This window comes from Gossypium raimondii, chromosome 10, assembly GCF_025698545.1.
Source record: "Gossypium raimondii isolate GPD5lz chromosome 10, ASM2569854v1, whole genome shotgun sequence".
Classification (NCBI taxonomy): domain Eukaryota; kingdom Viridiplantae; phylum Streptophyta; class Magnoliopsida; order Malvales; family Malvaceae; genus Gossypium; species Gossypium raimondii.
Genome location: NC_068574.1, coordinates 43,167,243 through 43,179,578, shown reverse-complemented (window position 1 = coordinate 43,179,578; position 12,336 = coordinate 43,167,243). Strand labels below are relative to the sequence as shown.

The following is a 12,336-nucleotide window of genomic DNA, read 5'->3' as shown; positions in this document are numbered from 1 at the left end:
GTTTTCAAATGTATCACTATTCTTCATACATTAAGGATCCAAATCATACTTGTATAAAACCATTATAACATAATATCAACCAACACCAACTTGGCACACAAACACACATAATTAACACCTACTAACATCTCAACTAGTGATCACCCATAGGTATACATAATTTGTTATATAGCAACATCATGACTTATACTTATTAGTCTAAATGTCATCGTCAAAGATTACCAAGTGACAAAAAAATGCCCCAATAGAGATATCAATAGCCCATACCAATAAAAAGACCTTATAGGACCCCTAATTATCTAAGTACATACCATTCCAACTCATAAATAAAATGAAGCATTGCAAAAGTTTAGTTGAGTTGAGATGTGAGATATAGATGTTACTGACTCTCCTTGATGGATCCATAACCTAATCGCCACTGAATTTGTTTCTCGTTACTCGTTTTCGTCTTCCTATTGCCCCATGACATTCTGACATCATTTTCAACCTCATTCAATTTACAAAGTATAGAAACATTATTAAATTCTGAACTTAAAATACGTATTAATTCAAATTAGACTTATTTACATATTTTTCAATTAGATCCCTTATTTCACTAATATCCAAAATTTCTATAATTTATAATTTACCCGATCGAATCTAAATTCGGCTTCATAAATATAGTACAGATACCTCAATCTATCATTATTCATTAACAAACCTCAAAGTTATTGTCCCTTACAATTAGGTCCCTTGTAACACATAACTATACATATATCTTAAACTTATGTCAAACTTGATTCTATACATTCCTCTACATTGAGTTAGCATGTATTTTCTATAATTGAATATTGAATTTAGCCTTCATAAATTCATGAGCTCTGAGCTTCTATTTTTTTTTCTAAGAATTCAACAATGATAATCTAAGATATACTTAAAAATTCAAACATCCAATGGATGTGTCATGGAGATTGATGTTTAATAAACTAAAGTCCACCTTAAAATTGAAGGAAAAAATAGCAATGGCTTGAAAATGGCATGCAAAGCTTTTGTTCTTCTTCTTTATTTCTTTGGTTTTGGTGGTGAAAGAATGAGGATGAAAAGCCACCGCTCCTCTCTGCCACTTTTCATAATATATATACTTCAATTAATTAACATTAACTAAACTTTAATCTATTAGTTAAAATATAATTTAATAATGGTTAGTGGAAAATGATGATATATTCATACGAAAGCATTTTCATAAATTATAATTGGTATAATCATTTCATAGTCCTTGATAAAATTGTACATTAAGGATTTTAAATTCTCTTCAATTAAACCTCATTAATTTTAGTTACTTTACAATCTAGTCCATGTAATATTATTAATAGCTTAATAAATTTCATCACTTAGCATATTAATATTATTATTTCTTACCGAGCACATAATTATCTTAACTAATAATTTCAAACTAACTCATTTTACGAAATTCAATTTTGAAACTAAATTTTTAGACATTGATGAAAATTAGGTCGTTACATACAATGTCCAATTCCCATGTGGTAAAGGGCCATAGATCGAAAATGAACTGCAATGGCTCGACTAGTTGATGGGGTATGGGTAAAAACTTTTGGTAAGGATTACACTTAGCCACAAATTCCAAGGCATCCTTTTAAAGGGTTGTAACGAGGAATATGCGCAAGTATACACAGTCGTTTAAGTAATAAGTAAGTAAAAATGAGTTTATCGTCTCCATAGGGACTATATAAGCTTAACCGATTAATTGCAAAATTACAAATAACAATTTGATGTAAAAACTCAATAATTTTGGATGATGATTAAATTAACTAGATGCAAAGAGTGATCCCTAATGCAATTTTAATCTAGATGCAATTTACCTAAATGTATGAATGAATGGCTTTAGCGACAAAAACAATCAACATTAAATGGCCTAGGATAATTATATTAATCAATTCAATTTACTTTATCATGCTTAACAATGTTCGGAAATACTTCCACGGTAACTCGTTCTTTCAAGAGTTTGGAAACCAAATTAAGTCCTTTCGGAGTCTTTTACTTAGTTAAATATGCATTTTACTGATCATATTAACTAAGGGTTTCTTAGCATTTATGTAAGGTCACAGGGACATTTATGTTTGCAACAGTTTAATTACATAAACCTAAAAAATATGTAAGATAATAGAGCTAACTAAAGATATTATGAACCTCAACTTAGTCGGGTTTAATGATCTAAATTGAGTATTGCACTTTTAATTATGTGTCTACTAGTCGTCATCTGGTTAGGATTGCTTAGCTAATCTAAGTGCACCCAATCATGTATGAATGAAATGCATCATGATATTAATTGAAAACATGATAGACTGAGGCCTAAACATATTAAACATGAATAAAATAGATCTTATTGAATTAACATAATCATCCTAACAAATAGGATTTAAAATATCATTGTTGATGTCAAAAACAATAAACTCAAAGCAAACATGATTAAAATAAATAACAAGAGGAAAGAGTAAACTCTATTCAGTTCAACAGCCTTTCGAATCTATTCTGACTGATACGCTCCTCCGTTCTACTCGATGCTTCTTTTGCTAAGGAGTTTCTAAGGTGGTCGGTCAAAGAATAATTTTGACAAAGATTTTGTGGCTAAAGGATGGAAAAGAGATGGGCAGCTATGCAAAGGAAAGGAAAAGGGAAATGGAATGTAGAGAAAATGCTAATGAGAGAAGAGAAATGAGTGTTGAGGGATGAGGGATACTTTGAAAAGTGATATGTGCATGGTATTTATAAGTGAAGGTAAGGGGTAGAGTTAGCTAAAAATATAAAATCCCTTCCTTTTCTATCACACAAGGCCGACCGCATTTCAATGAGAAGGGGATGACTTAGTCTCCTCATTTTGAATTCAAACCAAGGTTATTCATAATCATAGGGTTGATGGTTTCAACATTAAAGTAGTTGGGTTGATTTCTGATTATTTTTCATATGTAAGGACCTTCAATTAAATACCCCAAATCTTGCTTTTGGGCTGCCATCTACTTGTCCCAAAACTGGGCTTTAATTCCCCCTTGTTTGACGGTTTCTCAGTCCAATAATGTAGCAGACATGTCCCATCTTTTAGCACCTCTTTTACTAGGTCAACTTACCAACCTCATGACTCAATTTGCATGGTCTTGTCGTCCTCATGAATTTGCAACAAAAACAATCAACATTAAATGGGATAGGATAATTATATTAATCAAATCAACTTACTTTCATCATGCTAACATGTTCAGAATTACTTCCATGGCAACTTAATCTTTTATGGGTTTGGAAACCAAATTAAGCCCTCACGGATCTTTTACCTAGTTAAATATGCATGTTACTGATCACATTAAGCTAAGGGTTTCTTAACATTTATGCAAGGTCACAAGGACATTTACGTTTGCAACAGTTTAATTACATAAAGCTAAAAATCATGCAAGATAATAGAGCTAACTAAAGATATTATGAACATTAACTTAGTCGGTTTTAATGACCTAAATTAAGCATTGCACTTTTCAATTATGCATCTACTAACCGTCATCTAGTTAGGATTGCTCAACTAATCTAAGTGCACCCAATCACGTATGAATGAAATGCATCATGATATTAATTGAAAACATGAATTAAATAAATCTCATTAACTTAATATAATTATCCCAGCAAATAGGATTTAAAACTTCATACTTGATGTCAAAAGCATAAAACTCAAATCAAACATGTTAAAATAGATAATAAAGAGGAAATAGTAGACTCAGTTCAACAGCCTTTCAAATCTACTCTGACTAATGTGCTCAACTCTGCTCAGTTCAGCAGCCTTTCGGATCTATTCTATCTATTTTGACTGAAGCGCTCCTCCGTTCTGATTGAAGCTTCTTTTGCTAAGGGTTTAGAAGATAGCCGGCTAAAGAGTGCTTTTGACAAAGCTTTTGAGCCTAAAGAAGGGAGAGGGGATGGACGGCTATGCAAGGGAAAAAGGGAAAAAGAATTTAGAGAAAACTAGAGTGAGTGAGAGAGTAATGTTGAGAAATGAGGGATGATGGAAAAGTGATGAATGGCAAGGTATTTATAGGTGAAAGTAAAGGTTTGAGTTTACTAAAAATAGGTTTAAATTTCTTTCCTTCCCTCTCTCATGTGGTCGGTCATGCTTCAAGGAAAAGGGATGACCAAGTCTTCTCAATTTGAATTCGAATTTCAAGCTAAAAATAGCTATAGAGTGGATGGTTCCAACAGGGAAATTGTTGGGCTGAATTCTAATTTTTTTTCCAATTGTAAGGACCTTCAATTAAATATCCTAAAATAAATTTTGGAAAGCCAACATCAAGTGCCAAAATTGGGCTTTTAATTCCCCTTGTTGGATGGTTTTTTCAGTCCAATAACTTAGCAGACATGTCCATCTTTTATCACCTTCTTTACTGGGTCAAATAGTCAACTTCATGCCCAAAATTGCATGGTCTTGCCGTCCACATGGATAATTTGTGCATGGCCATCTTTTATTTATTTAAATCATGTCTCCAATGGACCTCCTACATAGTGAAAAGTACATACATTAATAAATTAACATGAATTAATACAAAATATGCATAAAAATCATGTAATTAAGCATAATTTCACATACTTTCCAAATTCATGTCTAAAATTACTAATTAAGTAAAATTCACTTATTTCAATAATAAATACTTGAGAAAAACATAATAATTAAGTAAAAAGATGGTAAAAACATATAGAAAAACCCTATATAATTTTGAGTTTACAGTATTCCATCAATTGATTAAAGGTGAAAATCTAAAGCAAACCCCCTTGAATCATACTTATTTTTGGATTCAGATTCATAATTTGTCGTATGGAACTATATTAGAGGGATTGGCAAGAACATTGGGGAACTTCATTAGACAGTTCATACAATATGATGCTGCATTAATTTTTAGAGGGGAACGAAGATATATGAGATTTCGCGTAAAAGTCAATGTAAGATTAGTGCTAAAAAGGAAGAAAAAAACTATCATTGGGACAAGGAAATGAAGGATATGCATACTTTCAATATGAGAGGCTCTCTTTTGTTTACTATGCAAAAAATTGGGGCATGAAGAAGGTTTTTGCCCAATAAGAAAGACAATCGATACTCATGAGGTCGAATTTGGATGGGATCTATCCCTAAGAGCACCCATGAGGAATGAATTACTTGCTGAAAGTAAATGGCTAAGAGAAAAAAGGCTAGGCGGGTTCTAGAGAAAGAATAGTTCCGTCGGCATAAAAATTTATAGATAGAAAAAAGGAGGGTTAGACGAAAGTGTAACATTCCAAGGAAACTGGGTTATAGAACAAAGGGAAACCATGCAGGAGAATATAACAATCGATATTTGTAAAGGAAAGAAATGTTAACGAACAAGACATGACAACTACAATAAAGGGGAGGATTCGGAAGCTCCGGTTCAATCTATTGATAGATCAACGGCCACTAGTAAGCATGTTGATCGAACGCAATAAAAAATTTTAAGTTAGAACGTTCGTGGATTGAGGCATCCACGAGCGATTAATCGCCACTGGAACAATGTGAGGTATGTACAGCCCTAAATTTTATTTCTAATAAAAATAAATTTAAATGATAAAAGAATGGAGAAAGTTCGTGTAAGATGTAGGTTTCACAATGAAATAGATGTTGGTGCACAATGAACCAAATGAGGATTGTCTATTGGATGGGAAAGGGAGCATGAAGTGCAACTGATAAGTTATTCAATCAATTATATCGACGTTATAGTTAAAGAGAAAGAGGGAACGTCTTCATAGAGGCTCACAAGGTTTTACAGTGCGCCATAAAAACAGAATAGAAGGGGAACTTGGAATCTCTTGAAGAGATTGGGGAATTATCAAGGTTTGTCATGGATTGTCATTGGAGACTTCAACGAAATCATGTTATCTTTTGAGAAGAGGGGTCGTAGGTTAAGAAGTGATAGAAACATGGCCCGATTCAGTGGGACATTAGAAGAATGTGCTCTTCATGACCTAGGTTTTTCCAGAAAATGGTACACTTGGGAAAGAGACAAGTTTCCAAAAAATAATGTGCGCAAAAGACTCAATAGAGGTGTGGAAAATCAGGCATGGTGGGAATCTTTTCCAGGGTACTCTCTAAAATACTTAACACACTCTATTTCTGATCATTGCCCATTATTGGTTGATATAAGGATTGAAGATAATAGGATTCGTACGGAGCGGAGCTTTTGGTTCAATGCAAATTGGATCTTAAAAGAAGAATGTGAACAATGAATAAAAACCTTTTAGAAGGGGAATTCGGAGGAGGTGCCTGCAAAACTCCAAAAACTAAGAAAAGCACTAGATGTGGAGATGGAAAGACTCACGGCTAGTAAAAGAAAAGAAACCCACTTTTTTACTAAAAGACTAGTTGAATTGAGTTCAATGGATCCGGATGATGAAATGCTTACAGAGTTGGAAGAAGTCAAATTGGCTTTAAACCTGGAAGTCAACAAAGAATAACTATTCAATGAGCAATGAGTAAGAGCAAATTGGATTAAATTTGGAGATAGAAATACATCTTTTTTTTCATAATTTAACAAATCAGCGAAAAAAATAAAAAGGGGGAGAAAGCTAAGAGGACCAAATGGAGAGTGGATTGTGACCGAGGAAGAGAAATTAAAGATCACAATGAATTACTTTAAAGAGATTTTTAGGGTATCAAATACAAGGAATGATGAGAGGACGCTATCAGGGATTATTAATTGTATTAACGAAAATATGAATAAGGCGTTAACAAAGGAATTTCGAATTGAAGAAATCACAACAGCAATAAAGAATATAGCACCTTTGAAGGCTTCTAGAATGGACAACTACCCCGCTTTGTTTTACCAAAAGTATTGGCATATTGTGGGGGAAGAAATAATGAGTTTCTGCTTGGACATATTAAACAAGAGGAAGGAGTTTGATGATATCAATAGTACAAGTATCATGCTTATTCCAAAAGTCAATCAACTAAATAGTATGACCCAATTCAGACTGGTTAGCTTATACAACGTGTTTATAAAATGATTTCTAAAGTTGTGGTTAATGGATTCAAATCAGTATTAAACATTTGCATTGACGAAGCACAAGCAGCCTTTGTATCAAGGAGATAGATCATGCATAATGCAATAATCGCTTATGAAATACTGTAACAGAGGCTAATGAAGAGAAGACAGAATAGTGAATATTAAATCTAACCAGGAAAGAGAAGAAGTGAACCATATTTCTACACCAACTGAACCTGCTACTACACCTCAATCAACTGCACCCATATCGAAGCAAGATCGTAAGATTAATCAACTGATTGATGATCTCACGAAATTAGATGATAATGATGATGAAGAGGTGCCAATCAATATGCTAAAAATGAAGCATCGTTACAAGTGCGTTGCTCGAAAAACAACTCACCCGAATTAAAGTAACACTAAAATTTTCCCAAGCTTTCATCTTTATTTTCATTTGCATATTTTTCATTATATACCATGTGTTTTTCATGCATTCATAATTGTTTTCATTGCATTGTATATATATATGTTTGTTTTTGTATTTTGGAATTTTAAATTGTTCATGCATTGAGGACAATGTATCTCTTAGGTTTAGGGGTGTGTTGTGTTGTGCATATAGTCTGCATTAGATATGTGTTTTAATATTTGTTCATTTTGTCATTCATTTTACCATGACATACAAATGCCAAATAACTGCTAGACTATGACAAGTATATTGTTATTTATGATGTTCGATGAGGATAATAACTCTTCGATAAATTTAGAAAATTGTGATAGTTGATTAGGTATGTTTAACTTAGGATAGTTGTTTGAAAATTGATCCCTAAAAGTAGAATGCCTTAATTATATAATTATAATTGCAATTAGTCTCTTTTAATACATATAGAAATTCTTGAGCCTAAGAACAATAAATTAGCAATGTGTAATAAGAAATACCACGGCAAAACTGAGGGTAAATCAATAAGAAAATTAAAAAGACGCTATGAAGCACTCCAGTGTTTGAAATTTTTGAGTAGGTCACTAATACTCTATTTGCTCCATTATATTATTGATTAGAAAAGCAAGATAAAATAAGAGTGAGTAAAAAATAAGAAAAGAAAAAAAAAAAAGAGAAAACTGTTTAAGGGCACTCCACTGTGTAGTAGGCTGAGTAGCTAAGGGGGTAGTTGTTTGCTCCATCTATCTTTTTAGTCAAAAGCCTTAGCTTCATGAGTGAATTACATTCAAATTGTGGCGTGATGTAATATTTGACAATCTAGTGTATGCTCTATTGAGATTGTCAAGTAAAGAAATCATGTGACAAAATGAATTCTTTAGGAAAAATATATATAATTAAAGTATGCAATGACAGAATAATTATGAGAAGAGACACTGAGTTTTAGGAGAAAGATAAACTAAGTACATTAGAGGGTGCTTGCTATAGTCAAAATTGCATGAATATTTAGGAAATTTTATTTTTAGGTAACATTTTCTACACTTTGTATGCTAAACAAACCTATAAAATTTGAACCAATTTTTTGAGATAGAAGACTACTAGAATAGAGGTATAAAATATACTTCAGATAGTTTAGCAGCATATGAGGTAATTATAGTGTTATGGTAAATTCATGCATTCATGCATGCTTACACATATTCTGCTTGAGGACAAGCAAGAATTCAGGTTTGGGGTGTGATAACTCTTAAGAAAATTTATATTTCTAGCCTCTAAACTTGATTTAATGTATGTACTTAAGTGGATATATTTGCATTTTTAGGTTAATTTTAGAACATTGCATAATAACACTTAGATTGTGTCTTGAATGTAATTTTATGTTATTTTTCCTGTTGGGAGAAATAGATTTGGTTATTGTATGTAGCAAGTGCAAAAAAAATGAAGAAAAAGAGAAAAAGGAGAGAGAGAATGAAGAAAGTGAAATATTGTCATGACAAAAGGTTAGATGGATTGCTAACATAAATGCCATGGCAATTCCAGGATAATGCTGACGCAGCACTCAATCCTCGTCCCTCTCAGTCAACTATCCGTGTACCAGATAAATCCACATGAAAAAAAGAGATAAAAGTGTGTGCTGAGAGAGGGGGACCTAGCCTATAAAAAAGGAAAGAGAAAAGAAAAGAGGAGAGGATTTTTTAGAGAGAGGAATTAGAGACGATTTAGGGATTAGTTTTCTCTCCAGAAAAATCTAATGGAAAATTCCAGATAGAAAAAAAGGGTAGCAGCTTAAGAGAGCAGAATACAGACGTGAAGAAGGGGGAGATAGCTATCCTGGGTTCACGTACAATCTGAAGATAAAAGAAAAGCTGGAGTATGGCAAGAATTCCTGCATTTCTGCCTTTATTTTCCTGATTTCTGTTATTCAAACTTATTTGAGAATGTTAATGACTGATTTTATTTTGATGTTAACTTTTCCACCCATGAACCAAATCTTTTCTGGGTTGGAGTTATTCGAGTGAATGTTTTATCATCTTTAATGCTCATGATTTGAGATTGTTTATGTCACTGTTTCATTCAATTTATACTTATTTTAAATACATGCATGCAAGCTTTAGACATAGTTGATTGTGTGTTGTGTTCTTAGATCTATTTTTAATTCTGAAAAGGTCAAATATACTGGATCTTGAATCGTTTGATACAAGCAAATACTCAACAGAATATTCGTAGCACTCTAGACATAGATGTTGTGAGTTGTACAGAGAAGAACGTTCATTGTAGTTATTAATCCAGAGTCCTATAGACATACGGTAACTTAGATTTATAGCTTAAGATCTAACTATCGAAAGAGGCAGGTTACAGTAGTGACTCTCTGAGCAGTTGATTAGACAATATTTTTCCATGGCATTATTTTGATATGAACATTTCACCTGAATAATTCTAGCCCTATTCATTCAACAACATAATTACTTTTGTTTTTCTCTGTAATTTGCCACAACATTTATTTGCCATATCAATTCTTTGTTTTTAACATTTGATTTCATTAATTCATTATACAAACATCTTATTCAACTTGAGAGTATTTCCTACTATTTAGTATAATCAATAGGATTATGATAACTTACTCAATTTCTTACCAATTTTCGATCCCCGTGAAGACTATACTTACTTATCACTTTATTACTTAAATGGCATGTACACTTGCACAATTGCATTAGTTATTTACACACAACATATGTGCAAACCGAAAGCAAATGGAGGTCTAGGTTTTAGAGATTTGGCCAAGTTTAATATCGCATTGCTTGCAAAATAAGAATGGAAGTTAATGATGCAACTAGATTGCTTTTTTGCTAGAGTAATGAAAGGTAAATACTACCTAAATAGTTAATTTTTAAAAGCAATTTTAAGTTCTCACCCATCTTATACCTAGTGGAGCATATGGAGCGCAATAGGACTCCTAGAGGAGGGCCTGGGTTTAAGGGTTGGTAATGAAAAATCCATCAACGTTTGAAATGAGGCGTGGATTCCAAGACCTGGCCCAGGAAGAATCACAGGTCAGACCATTAATATAAACTATACAACAGTTGCTGATTTAATTAACAATGAACAGTCTACCTGGAAAATAGAGGTCCTAGGAAAACTTTTTAACGAAGACCAAGTACACAAAATCATGACCACTTCAGTTGTTGGAATCGATATCAAGAATGCCAGAGTATGGAGAGGTGATAACACAGGTGTGTACTCAGTTAAAAGTGGGTACAAATGGCTAAATAAAGAAGATAAATTGATACTGCAAAAGGATATAACCCTCCCCCAATGGACCTACAGACTCTCTACAACAGACTCTGGAACTTACAACTAGCAAGCAAGGTTAAAATCACATTCTGGAAAATAATAAACAATTACATGTCTACATTCAATAATTTATAGGCAAGAAATCTGTCAATAACAAATACCTGCCCACTATGCCGAGTAATGGAGGAATCAATGGCTCATGCTTTCTAAGAATGCATGATTTCAAAAGATATCGTACAAGAGGTGGGGATTGATACTTCTCCCAGCTCCCAAGGATAATAATGGAAAATGTAGTTAGTAGAGGTTTTTACCAACATGAATGAAGAACAAAGAAAATGCCTAGCAATATCCTTCTGAGTGATATGGCAGATAAGAAATAAGGTCCATCATCAAGGAGAAAAGTTGAACACATTTGGGGTAATAACATTTATTAAAGCATATTAGGAAGAAAGCAATATCATTAATACAGAAACTTCAATAGCTACTAGACAAATCAACAATATGTGGGTTCCACCGAGAGAAAATATGATAAAATATAATTTTGACGCAGCATTTTGCAATAATACATTCAAATCAGTGACGGGAAATTGTCCTGGGACTGTGAAGATCATATATTGGTTGCATGGACTTACCACAACACCTTTATAATAGATGCCACCATGGTGGAGGTGAAAGAATGTCTTTAGGCAGCTTCGGTGGCTGAGTAGCTAAGTTTTCAAAATATGATAGTGGAAGGAGTTGATAGTAATCAAAAAAATCTGGTCATTAGAAAAGGATAAATCAAGTATTGCAGTGATTATTCAAGAAATAAAAGAAAGATGTTGGACATTCGAAAATGTTACATGCTCTTTCGTTGGGTGAACAGTGAACCAAGCGGCACGTGTGATGGCAGAGGAAGGGAAGAACTGGCCAGAAACAAAGGTATGGATTGATGAAGCCCTCAAAGGGTAGAGTTAGCAGCTAAAAGGGACAAAAAAATTTTGAACAGGGTTTGAAATGGGTCAAAAAAATGAAAAATGAAAGATTTCGACGGTTTCTTTTTTCTACAAGAACTTCCATCGAGGACGCTAAAAGTACAGATCATTCCAAGGTGGAACGATGGTGGTAGATGAAAGAGTGGATTGCGGAGAAACTACTGGATTTTTTTTTCTAGAAATTAGGATGTAGTTAATTTTTAGGGTTTGCTTTTTTTAGGTTGTTTCTTTTAGGACCGGACGATTTATGTCCTTAGGAACTAAGTAGGGTACAGCTTTTGCATTAATTAGGATTAGCTCCATCAATTTTAATGGCATCCATTTTTTATTTCTCAAAAAAAAAAATAGACATGATGACATTCAAAATAGATACACATTATTTTACTGATAATCTTTTTTCACTTATTTCTTTATTGGTTTGTGTGTCATTATTTCATTGAGTAAAAAAAATATTTTAAATAAAATTCTCGAAAAATTTTTCAAAAATCAAAAGCAAGAAATAAAAATTGTATTTTTCAAAAAAAAAAAACTTTCAATGAAATGAATTTCAAGGCCCTCACACTGAAAAAGATTTTGGGTCTTTGAAAAATCGAATGAAACCACAACAACAAAAAAAAAAGGA

General features: G+C 32.9%; 1 long non-coding RNA gene across 5 annotated transcripts; it reads right to left on the bottom strand.

Moving 5' to 3' along the window:
* Positions 1–3,610: 3,610 nt before the first annotated feature.
* LOC105778268 (uncharacterized) lies at positions 3,611–11,929 on the bottom strand. 5 transcript variants are annotated; one of them, XR_008189837.1, is made up of 5 exons: positions 11,583–11,929; positions 11,373–11,498; positions 10,361–10,478; positions 7,210–7,273; positions 3,611–4,523 (listed from the first exon to the last, which is right to left on the bottom strand). It is a non-coding gene; the product is annotated as an uncharacterized LOC105778268 (long non-coding RNA). The 5 variants fall into 5 exon arrangements; XR_008189838.1 differs by having other exon boundaries at positions 11,373–11,929; XR_008189839.1 differs by having other exon boundaries at positions 10,372–10,478; positions 11,373–11,929.
* Between the last annotated feature and the right edge of the window lie 407 nt (positions 11,930–12,336).